Here is a 12630-nt window from a genome sequence, read left to right as displayed (position 1 = left end):
AGAGATGCTGAATAGATAAACACAGTAGAGGTGAGTATTGGCATGAGTGTTTCGATTCGATACATGTCGCGATACTTGGGTCAAGATACGATATTATCACGATATTGCAGTATCACTATATATTGCCATATTTTCCCCAGCTATAAAAATCAAATGATGAGATAAAACAGCAAGTGCTGTATATTTTCATCAGAAAATATTGATTAGGTATTATTATCCATGTTGTTTGGGGTTTTCTTCCACTGTGACTGTCTCAAATATAGATGTGGTGCTGCACGCACCGTTAAAGGGCTCCACAGCGGTTTCTGCCAGAGTGGTGGTGCAGAGGTAGCCCATTTTCCCATCAATGTTTTATGTAAGCATTTTCTTTTTTTTAATCGATACTAAGAAGTGAAAGATCGATATTATATTGGGCAGCCGAATATCACGATATATCGCCAAAACGATTATTTCCCACACCCCTAAAACACAGTGCTTTAAAGGAATAGTACACCCAAGACATGATTAGCCTTCATTTTCTACTCACCCCCATGCTGAACAACACTCTGGAGTACTTTTTTGATATCTCAAATGCATCTGGAGATCTGGGAGGCTTCTTGCTGTCTGCTGACATTCAAATAATGGAGGTCTATGGCGCCCGAGGCAGAAAGGTCCATAAAAGTCCACAAAAAACGTGTCAATATTCCTCCATACTGCTCGTCCAATGTATTCCAAGTGTCCTGAGTGGGTAGCATCCAGAATTTACTCGAAACGAAGTCATTTAGAATGTTTTTAGAGCATAAACAGTAGTGTATAGGATTTCTTGAAAGCGCGCACATGAGCGTTCACGACGCTACGGAAGCCGGCAGACCAAACCAGATGAAAGTGCGCATTCAGCGTCTGCTCTGCCAATAATGCAAGCGTAGAAGAAGAAATGTGCTGTTTACCTGTGCAAAGAAAGTAACAACGAAAGAAAAATGTCTGAGGACTTCAGTGTTGAGGAAGAGCATGAGTTCTTTGCCGAGCTGAATGCGCTGGTTTGGTCTGCCGGCTTCCGTAGCGTCGTGAACGCGCATGTGCGCGCTTTCAGGAAATCCTATACACTACTGTTTATGCTCTAAAAACATTCTAAAGGACTTCGTTTCGAGTAAATTCTGGATGCTACCCACTCAGGACACTTGGAATACATTGGACGAGCAGTATGGAGGAATATTGACACGTTTTTTGTGGACTTTTATGGACCTTTCTGTCTCGGGCGCCATAGACCTCCATTATTTGAATGTCAGCAGACAGCAAGAAGCCTCCCAGATCTCCAGATGCATTTGAGATATCAAAAAAGTACTCCAGAGTGTTGTTCAGCATGGGGGTGAGTAGAAAATGAAGGCTAATCATGTTTTGGGTGTACTATTCCTTTAACAATGGTTTCAGCTTCTAAAAATTTCTACATATTTCAAAATATTTTGCTGGGAAATTTTATACAAATGTAACATTGCTTCAATACATTTAAATATAAAATCTAATTTCTCCCCAAACCACTGAAGTTGGTGCCTTCTAGAACTGCTTTCCATCTAGACCAATTTTGTGTATGTAGAAAGTGATTTTCTATCTTATTCTTCTTTGCCAAAGCAGCTATTAAGATTGGATCGTGAGGGTCTATAAACATCAATACTCAGGCATTCCCACTGATTCTCTGTTAGATCTTGACCTTGAGCTACAAATGACAAAATGAGCATTTTATTCATCGTAGCTAATGCTGGTTGTTGATACTGCTCTGGGATCCGTTTTTCAAAAGCAGGATTAAGAAATCCAGGATCTTTGATGAAACAAGGATTAAAGATTAAAAGAATATTTTGCAGACTGGTAGTATCTGGATAAAAAAATTGACTACAACGTACAAATGACTTAGAAGGTGCCTGCACACATGTTTGATCCTCCTCCTTATTTTTGGTTTTAAATAAGGCTCAGGTGTCTGGCACTGGAGGGGACCCACCATTCCCAGAATCAGGCCAGCGGAAAAGTTGGCCCTCAATTCAAACAAAGAAAGGCCTCATTTAGAAGAGATCCATGGGGGTATAGGTTCTGGAGTCATGGACTCCAGGCTAATTTGCCCCAATGTCACTGAAGATGGAGACAGCAGAATTTGCATAGTTGTGTCCTAACTGAGTGTTGGAATTTTTTGTAATGTGCCAATGTGCTCCAGAGGGTAGTTTATCTGCATGTTTGTGCAGTCTAGTACAAGTATAGCATTAGGGGATCCTGAATTTAAAACAAACAAACAGACAAAAAACAATCAAAACAACTGAACCGGGCCGTGCTAAACTGGTACTAGTTCATCAGTAGGGCTCGGTGTGGTTCAGCTCTGGCTCAGTTCTGAGATAACAAAGGTGCATGAGCAGACTGTGTCCTCTCCTTATAGTCAGCCTCTGTAATCATGAAATTTCAGACATTTATAAAAATACCAACTTCCGTACTGTGCCACACGATTTTCAGCGATGATTCTGCTTAAGTGTGATGAAACTCAACATCCGTCATTGTTTCCTGCATCTGTAAACCCTGATTTAACTATCACTTGTCGTTTCCACTTCCCAAAAGCCGACTCTGTCAAGTAAATTCACCAAAGGCTGCCTTCTTCGCCTGACTCTGCAAGCTTCCTGAATGTTATGGGCACCACCATGTTGATTTTCTTGTTTACCTCTAGAAAGCAGCAGTACCCTAGATGGACACTAGGAGGCGAGGAACAATGCTAGCATGATCTGTAAATGGTCTTAAGGAACAGGGCTTGGCACGGTTAACTGATCCTAGCTCGGCACGGATCGTTTTTCAGAGGGTGGTATAAATGGGGCTATAGTCTTATTAATGTCAATATTTAATATTGTAGAATCGCTCCTTGAGGTAGGTGAACCTTCTGTGGCCAGTAAGGTTATAAAGATTTGTGTATATCCTTTTAAGGTCAAATAGAAACCAATGCCTGGTTCTGCTGGAGGTCTCTTCCTGCTAAAAGGGAGTTTTTCCTCTCCACTGTCGCTACACGCATGCTTAGTGTGAGGGATTGCATTCGAGTCAATGAGTCGATGCAATCAACTGGTTTTCCTTAGATGGAAAACTTTGAATCAATTTGACTGTATGATCTGGTGAATTGTAAAGTGCCTTGAGATTACATGTGTTGTAAATTGGCGCTACATAAATAAATTGAATTGAAATTCCATTGAATTTAAGGTAAAGCAAATATTAGCTTTGCTAAGATTCTTAGTATCTACTACTACACACAGATCACCTGTGTAATGTTAAAGGCATGCCCCCTCTGACCACAGCCTCCACGTGTGGCTGATGCAATCCACAGAAAAGCGAGTGGAACCTGTCTCCTCAGCTACTAGGTGATTCAAACATTGACGCGGCATTGTAAAGGAAGACCCACAGGTGTGGATGTACTTTTATGGCCTCACTTAATAGAAAACGTATTTGCTTCTTTATCAGATGTTTTTCCTAATCCCCTCGACAAAAGCAATAGTCTATCAAAGAGCTTTCAGTCAAACCTAGTCTTAAAAAGAAAAAAGAAAATAATCAGTTACAATGACCACGTGGTTAATGGTATAGCCCACCATAATAATGCTTCAATTATTAAAGTACTTTACTGAATGCCTTCACATATCAGGGGTATTTTAAAATTTGCTGAAATAAAAAGACCAAAAAATGGGATCAATGACAAAACTTGTTGATGTTTGATCAATGTGACACTGACTGAACAGATAAGGCAGCAGGGTTAAGTAGGTTGATTATCTGATGGTCTGGAGTAGGCCAGCCTCACAGAATAACCAGCCCTGGTAATTAAGGTCTGTAATCTTGGTTTTGTAAGAAAAGAAAAAAAGGCTGCAGATGGAAGGTAAACATCTGCTACAGTCTGAGTTGTTTTTAATCATCTTTAAAGTTTTCAGATTCCTCTGCATTTATAACAATCCACCCATCCTATGAACTATTTGGACCAACTCCTCCATCCTTGCTAAAGAAACACGTGCTGCCACAGCGTCATGTCAAGGGTAACAGGCAGTGTTCATTTTATAACAATAATGAGTTTTGTAAATAGGCCAATGTTTCCAGGTTTGATCTCAGATTCAGGAAAAAAAAGCTTTAATGTCAAGTAACTTTCCATTCATACAAGGAACTTGCTTTGGTGATGAGATGCTACATATAGAAAAACGAACATAGAGTTGACATATATAGATTTGGAGTGCAAGTTCTATGCAAGCTCAGATGCAACATAACTTCTAAGTCATAACTTACTCTCTCTTAAAAAGTTGTTGTACTCTGGGTTTGGATGATGGATCTCATAGTGCTAAATAAAATGTCCAAACCTTAGAATACTAGCAAGTAAACCTGCTTTAAATATCTCCACGACTTTTCCACTGCTCTTTCTGTTTTGTTCTTTGACAAAACTCAGACCCCTTCATACAACACCTGTATTAAGACTATATACAGGTGGATTGGTTTATATTTGGTTTATATTTAGGGTAATCCAAATAAATCGGAGCAAATGTATGCTACAATCCTTTTTTCTGAAAAGCAATAAATATCTAAAAAAACAAAAAACCAGTAAATCAAAACCGGAGATGCATCGACCCAATAAATGGATCGGCTATCAGTTCTGATATCAGATAATGGGGATCCAATCCAGTCTACTTTACATGGAACTGTTATTTCTCTGTTTTTGCTGCTTATGGGTTAACAGATAATATAAAGTACATTTATATCTATATTATTTTTTTTTAACCTTTTATTTTTTTTACATTTGCGCCAAGGCTAAAGCGTTCACTAATATGGCAAGATATATGGTTAATTAATTCAATAGTTTAAGCGGTTCAGTATTAGATATGGGCCGATAAATTCAGCCTAGGAGTCGGTATCTAATTGGAGCGGAAATAACTGGATCGGTGCTCTAATCTCTAATCAAAACACTGCATTAGTAAATGACATATAGAGCGGTTTCGTTTTTTATATGAAAGTTCTAATATTAAGAGAAAAAAATAATCTAAACGTTGATGGCCCTGTGTGAAAAAGTGATTTGCAACAAAAAACCTTGATTAAGAGATTGCTATAACTTAAGTGTTTTACAGCGCTGTGGAGGAATTAATCCAGAATGGAAGGTTTTCTACCTCCAATCTCTTGTCTTCAACAGCCTTTTTAATGTCATGCCACAACATCTTTGTAGGATTCAGATCAGGACTTTGACTAGGCCAACCAAATAACTTTATTTTCCCTCAGCCATTTAGAGGTAGACTTGGTGGTGGGTTTTAGATCACTGCCCTGCTGCTGAATCCATAATTCCTACCAGCTTGAGGTCACATACAGATGGTCGGATATTCGTCTTTAGGATTTTTTGTTAGACAGCAGAATTAATGGTTCCAGTTATCACAGCAAGCCTTCCCTTTCCAGAAGAAGCAAAAGAAAAAAAAAAAAAAAAAGAAAAAATCCCCAGACCGTCAGACTACCACCACTATATTCTGCAGTTGGTGTGATGTATGATGTTCTTTCTCAGAAATGAGGGGTTACTTTTACGGCAGATGTGAGAGAGGCCTTTCCAAAAGTTCCGCTTTCACTGCAAAAAATATAAATCTCAATAAGTTATTTTTTCTTAAAATAAGTGTGTTTTTCCTTGATTTGAGGAGATAAGTAAGACACTTTGCCAATGGAACAAGACAATTTCCTTTTAAAATAAGAAAAAACTATTTTATCGTCTTATTTCAAGTAAATATTATCTAACTATCTTATTTTAAGAGTGAAAATACTCATTCCATTGGCAAATCATCTTATTTACCTGCTCAAATTAAGGCTAAATATACTTAATTTAAGCCATTTTTTACTTATTTCTGGATTGTTTTTGCAACAGAACACTTTCCCAAACGTCTCATGGATCAACAAAAAGTTTTCTGGGAGTGCAACAGCGATGCAGGGGTGAAGCGCTTGGTCCATGTACCGAGGCTTTGGTCCTTGATATGGCCATCACAGGTTCGAGTCCCAGCCTGGTGACCTTTGCTGCAGGTCTTTCTCTATTCCAATTTCCTACTTTCAAAAATGACATAAATGAAGGCTATTAGAGCCTGGAACTAATCTTAAAAAAAATTCCTGTAAAAAATTAACATGAGCCTTAATGCTGATGAAGGTTCTCAGTCATCCAGGTCATAGTCATTCCGTAAAAATTCAAAAAATATCCAACCAAGTCCAGTGGATATTTTTTGAATTTTTACGGCATGAGCCTTAATATTGCTGTTGTAGTGTCTTGGAACTCTTTTATTCCCAGTCTCTTTCTTATGATGGAAGCATTCTTTGGATGTTGTTTTGAAGTCTTTGCTGCCTTTCTTGGGGCATTTTGGCCAGCTGGTCAATCCTAGAAAGGCTCACAGCTGTTCATGATTGATAGATTTGAATCCCTTTCTTTCTCATTTGTTTGCTTAGAGGATCTTTTGCTGTAGGCCTACTTCGCCTTTTCCGGAAGATCTTATTTAGTCGATTTGATGATTGATCAAAGGTGTGGCTTTAATACGGTGAACTCAGGTGTTATAAACCATAGTTATGTTTTAACAAGGGGGCTTGTTTTAACAACAGTCAATGACTCCCTTTTACAAATGGCCATGTAGCTTTGTACTCATTATAATAAAGCAATTCATTTAAAAACTGAATGTTGCGTTTACTTCTGTTGTCTTTGTGTGATATTTAAATTGGTTACATAAACACTTCAGTGTGAGAAATAAAGAATGAAAAAACACTTTCTTACACAACTGAAGCAGCTTTTAAATTGAAATAAATGTAACCAGCTTCAACATGTTGAGCAAGAAAAACAAATTCTGCAAAAAAATTATGTTAAAAAAGAAAAGAAAATCTCTGAATTACATAGAATAGACTGCTCCATGAACCAAGGGGGCTGACAGCTTGAGACAGTTTGAATGTCAAACGTGGGTTCGGTCCCAGCCACCTCCACAGGACTGTTTAAGTGTGCACCACTACAGATAAGCTCACCTTCATCAATGCATGTTGCAAACACAAAAGACATCTTTCAACAAGACAAAACAAAAAAAAGCACTTTTCAAATGTGATGTCGTCTGTGGAAAAACACGTTTTGGTTCCAAGCAACAATAAGCTAAAAGATGCTGATGGAAAAAACAGAGTGGAATGTAAGATTTGGTGCAAGCTTTTATATTGAAAGGAAATGTTTCAGATTCGTTACAAAGCTCCCGCACCTAAGTGACACCTATACTTGGAATTGGAGCAGGAGAATAACGGTCATTCAGTTCTCCCACATGCTCCACGGATAATGATGGGATGATGGTTTACCACTGACTCAGAGCCAAAAGTGCACTTTGTGACTGAAACTACGGGCATGTTGAGGCGTGTTCAAGACGCATGCTGATTGTAGATGACGAGAAATTGGATACGCAGATGAGTGGGAAAAATGAGTTGACGTCGTGGGATTTTTTTTTACCCACCCCCAAACAGGCAGGCAGAGGATTATTTTTTTTTGTTTCCCATAATTTTGACAAAACTCACATCAAAGAACCATAGTTCAAAGAAATCAAATAAACTCCAGGTACTGCAGAACCTGACCTGCAAAGGGGAGAACACAATGGCCTTTTTGCTCAAAAAATAAACTCGAGAAATCATCAATATTTATTCATGATAAATATTGCACAAAAAAACAGCTGCAACTAATGATTATTTTTGCTATATCTATTAATCTGTAGATTATTTTGTCGATATGTAATCAGATAGCAAAAGGTTTCTTAAAGAAGATTTTTTACAGTATTAAATAAAATAGGTGAAACTAGAACTTTTCCCCTTGAGGAGTTCTGGGTAGAGCATACTAAAAATAATTTAGCTTTATTCATCTCACATTGGAGAAATTTACCTCTGCATTTAAGCCATCCCCTTGGGGAGCAGAGGGCTGCCATTGTGTGGCACCCGGGAAGCAGTGTGGGGTTAAGGGTTTTGCTCATAGGCCCAGAAGGGAGGCTGTGGGGATTAAATCCGGTACTTGCAACCTTCTCAGAGCACAAGCACACTGCTCTAACCACTTGGCCAACACTCCCGACATCGACGGACAAAAAAGTATTTTTATCTTAAAAACAGCTCCAAGTGGGTGGCTCTGTCAGCTAGAGGCATGTTTTCGAGTCTTTATAAGATTAATCGATTACTAAATTAGTTGACGATTATTTTAATAATTGATTATTTACAATTTATCCAATTAATTGTTCCAGCATTAAACAAAACAACAAAAAAATTGTGTCAAATTTAGGGTTTAAAGTTCCAGGTCCTAACTGAGTTATGGCAGGTTTTCAACATAGCCTGAAATGTTTTAAAAATAAAACAGGTCTCCCAACGTCATTATTTATTAAACAAAGATGACACCAAAGTGGGAAAAGCCGAACTGACTACGTTCGTTCAGTGTCCATGGGATTTATAAAACAAAGTATCAGACACTTGCTGCCACTCACAAGCACTTCGTGAACTGATCTTCAGCCAGGGTAAAAGCAGGTGTTGGCGGTTCATGTAAACACAACAGTAAAACAGCAAAACATGAGCAATGAGCTCAGATATTCATCTGCAATCTGGAAAGGGTTTTAAGGACCCATCCAAACAAGTTAATCCCAAGATGTTATTGTCAATTATTCATAGGTCCAAAGGGTTTGAAACACGTGGCAACTCTCTAGAGTTCAATACTCAAATACTTTCACATTTTCAGTTCATGTTCACAAGGCCTCATATTGTATGTTAAATTATTAATAAAAGTACAACTAAAACACTCACCAATATGCTCCATAATTGGAGAGCCTAATGTGGGAAAGTCTCTTCTATCTAAAACGAATATGGTGGGATGATAGTCTTAAAAAGTTGCATTTATTGAACCATGAGACATCTAGAACTAGAGGGCTTGACTCAGCCATGACCCCCTCTGTAAACCAACTGAAGCCCACATTTAAATGTAAAACTAACAGCCAACGGTTGGCTGAGGTGAGTTCAATGCTAGAAAGAAGCGTGGGCTAAAAGTCCTCCATGGAAACGGTGTGAAACAAACCCCAACTAAATAAACCCTTTAAGATTAAATGCATAGAAATTAAGAGTTAATACCAAGTTTTTTTTTTACCAGCGGCATATGTTACAACTAAGACCATAATTAATCTCACAAACTACAAGTTTTTAGGAGAACTACATATATAGCTTTTATCAACCATGTAAAAGGATTGCAGCACACAGTCTTACTCACTGTAGATGGCACTAACAGATTTGGCCTTGTTACAGTCGCCGGCACTTTATGCCCTCAAGCGAGACAATTACTACCAACAATATTATGTGCTTGACACATTTTGTACAAGTTGCTTTTAAGTATGTGGGACAAACACCTGGATGACTCATTCAGTGTTATTATAGAAATGTTTTTCTCATATGATCATAAAAAAATAACAAGCGCAACGTGTTCTTTTTTTTTTTTTTTTTTTTTTTTTTTTTTTTTTTTTTTACAGTACAGGCTCTTCATTAAAATAAGGATTCTATGCTTTTGTTACATATGAGGTTAAAAACAATTTGACCTAAAAATTTTCTAAAATTATATAAAACACTTTACATGACAAATCAAAAAGGATATTTTGTGGTACATCATGCAATTGCAGAACAAGTAATTATAATAGGCCCCAAGTAAAAAGGTAATAAAAAATCTTTTAGATCATATGCTGTGTTAGTGAGGAAAATAAACATTTGATCACCCTGCTATTTTGCAAGTTCTGCCACTTTGAAATCATGGAGGGGTCAGAAATTGTCATTGTAGGTGAATGTCCAATGTGAGAGACATTTTCACAATTTATTTTTATTTTTTTTTACTATTTATTTGTATGATACAGCTGCAAATAAGTATTTTAACAACTGAGAAAATGAATGTTAATAATTGGTACACTAGCCTTTCTTTGCAATTCCAGAGGTCAATTGCAAATAGATTTTCACAAGGTTTGAACACTCTGCAGGAGGGATTTTGGCCCACTCCTCAACACAGATCTTCTCTAGATCAGTCAGGTTTCTGGGCTATCACTGAGAAACGAGTTTGAGCCCTCTCCAAAGATTGTCTATTGGGTTTAAGTTTTGGAGACTGGCTAGGCCATGCCAGAACCTTGATATGTTTCTAACTGAGCCACTCCTTGGTTATCCTGGCTGTGTGCTAATCATTCTTCCTCCACAGTTAGTGGAATTCTGACCAAAAAGTTCTGATTTGGTCTCATTTGACCACATGACTTTCTCCCATGACTCCTCTGGATCATCCAAATGTCATTGACAGACTTCAGATGGGTCTTGACATGTGCTGGTTTAAGCAGGGGAACCTTTGTGCCATGCATGATTTCAAACCATGATGTCTTAATCTATTATCAACAGTGATAATGTTAGTAGTCGGCCATGTTAGTAGTTGGATTCTTACCGATTGTATGGGGTGGACAGGTGTCGTTATGCAGCTAACGACCTCAAACAGGTGGCTCTCATTTAGGATAATAAATGGAGTGGAGGTGGACTTTTGAAGGTAGACTAACTTTGAGAATTCCAGCTAATGGACAGGTGTTCAAATACCTATTTGCAGCTGCATCATACAGATAATTTCAGGCCCCTCTATAATTTCTATGTGGGAGTACTTGCAAAATAGGGGGGTGTTTAAAAACTTATTTTTCTAACTGTAAATATTACCTCCTGTTAAGTTTCATAAGCAGCAGATTTTCATTGCAATCGTTCCTTCTGGGTGACCACCACTGCTGTTCAGGTCGCACTTATTCATTTTGAGATTACTATAGTGGTCAGTCATTGAAATTGTGTATTGGGCTTTTATTAATCTTTTTGTTTTATTTTCTCCTTTTTACTAGTGACATATGGACCTTAAAATGTAACTAAGTAAAATAATTTTATAAATAATCATTACAACCTAAACAAAAAAAATCCCTAAAAATGTTTTAATTCAAAACATGGTTAAAAATTATCCCCTTATAGTAATGCAAGTTAATATAATTTGTTGAATTAACTTCTCACTTTTACAGCAGAAAACATTCAGCTGTAAAAAAGCAGCAATAGAATTGTGCTCTAAACATTAAATGTACAGTTTGTCCCTTACATAAATTGAAATAATGCTACCCAATGTACTTTATTGCTCCATAACCCATGAGTCATTCTCTTAATTTTGGTATTTTTATAGTCACATTTAACAACTGTGCAAGATAAACCATAATAAGAGAACATATTCAAACTGCAGGTGATGTAAAACCTTCTTAACAACTCTCAGCAGTTTTCAGTGATGCACTTAAAGGAAGTCATTATAAAATAATTTCCGGTCAATTAAGTAATACATGAGTAACTATTTTACTGCTGCCGAACTTTACATTGGCTTGCTTCTCTCATAAAGTCCTAAAATAAACATTCATGCTACAACACAGTCAGGATGTGACGCTTTATCAGACCAACATCTCAGCTAAGATTGTTAGTCATAAAAGATTGTTTTTAATCTTTTCAGAGCAGAACGTGCTGTTCATGAGAACCGCCACAAACCTGACAGGAAGTGTTGAGCCATTGTCAACAGGTGAGTGGGCAGCTGTCATCATCAGACAGGTAGCTCGGTTAGGGAGTGGCCCTGGCTGCTGCCGTCACAGTTAGTCGGTGAATAATGCCTGCAGGTATTTCCGCTCAGGGCTCGGCCCACTCACAAGAAGGCGCGGGCGATGGGAGGAGCCAATCTTCTCTGCAGGAATGATGTGGGAGGTTAACCCTCCATGTGACACAGGAAACTGATAGGAAGAATTTTACAAGATGTGCTGATGCTTTCATCTCTGGTTTTTTTCCATTTCGGCCTGTTCTGCGACTATGAAAGGTGGACTAATAGACATCAGGATATTTTAAGCTAGACAACAGATTTTTTTGGCTTATGAAGCACTGCTGAAAATCACTTTTTCTTTACTCAAAATGTTAATTTATTCAAAAATAGACACCTAATGTTTAAGGTATATATTGCTCCAACAAAAAAAATGGCAACTGAAAAAATGCTCAATGCAAAATTGCATAAAAAAGTTATTTAAGTTCTTTCCTTTTACTATGAGTTTTTACTTTACAACAAATAAGTCGCAGGCACAGAGAGGCGTTTAAGTCAGAGATACTTTCAAACCACCATGTGTTTTCAATCTCAGCGCTCTGGCTCTTTTCACTCTCCAACTCCCAAATGCTCCAGAAAATAATCCAACTGTGTTTTTTCTCCAGTTTTCTGGAAATGACCTAACTACTGCCAGGAAGAGGAATGTGAAGAATTCCCTGGAGCTGGGAGTGACGTCAGAACACCGAGGAGGCCCCTTTGCATCCGCCAGCCTGGATATTCCAGAGTACACTCAAACCCAAACTCCCAACAGCTGGAGTCAACTGCTGCCTTGCTCCGGCTCCAAAAACACTCCCTGAAAACACCTCCACCCCCCACCACCATCTGAGAGACAGCTCCCCACATCTGTACTTCGTGTTCTTACTAGTATGGCTTAGAATAGTAAAGTATATCACAATTAAAAGACAATAAGCAGTTCAAAATAACTTTTTCTAACAAGAAATTGAGTAGTCTTTGAAAACACCTCAGAGAGATGTTTTTTTTGTTTTTTTATTTTCTTT

The 12630-nt window shown here is 37.9% G+C and overlaps 1 protein-coding gene and 1 long non-coding RNA gene across 4 annotated transcripts in view; one reads left to right on the top strand and one right to left on the bottom strand.

Moving 5' to 3' along the window:
• Positions 1-12630, bottom strand: part of spidr (scaffold protein involved in DNA repair) — a 69608-nt gene that overhangs the window by 34086 nt on the left and 22892 nt on the right. The gene's annotated exons all lie outside the window — the stretch shown is intronic.
• LOC119795670 lies at positions 3357-12585 on the top strand. The gene is made up of 3 exons (XR_005282355.1): positions 3357-3396; positions 11501-11566; positions 12238-12585. It is a non-coding gene; the product is annotated as an uncharacterized LOC119795670 (long non-coding RNA).

The sequence above is a fragment of the Cyprinodon tularosa genome, unplaced genomic scaffold (genome assembly GCF_016077235.1).
Source record: "Cyprinodon tularosa strain WSP-4 unplaced genomic scaffold, ASM1607723v1 ctg52, whole genome shotgun sequence".
Taxonomy (NCBI): domain Eukaryota; kingdom Metazoa; phylum Chordata; class Actinopteri; order Cyprinodontiformes; family Cyprinodontidae; genus Cyprinodon; species Cyprinodon tularosa.
Note: the sequence above shows the minus strand (reverse complement) of the source record. Positions and strands in the feature narration are given on the sequence as shown.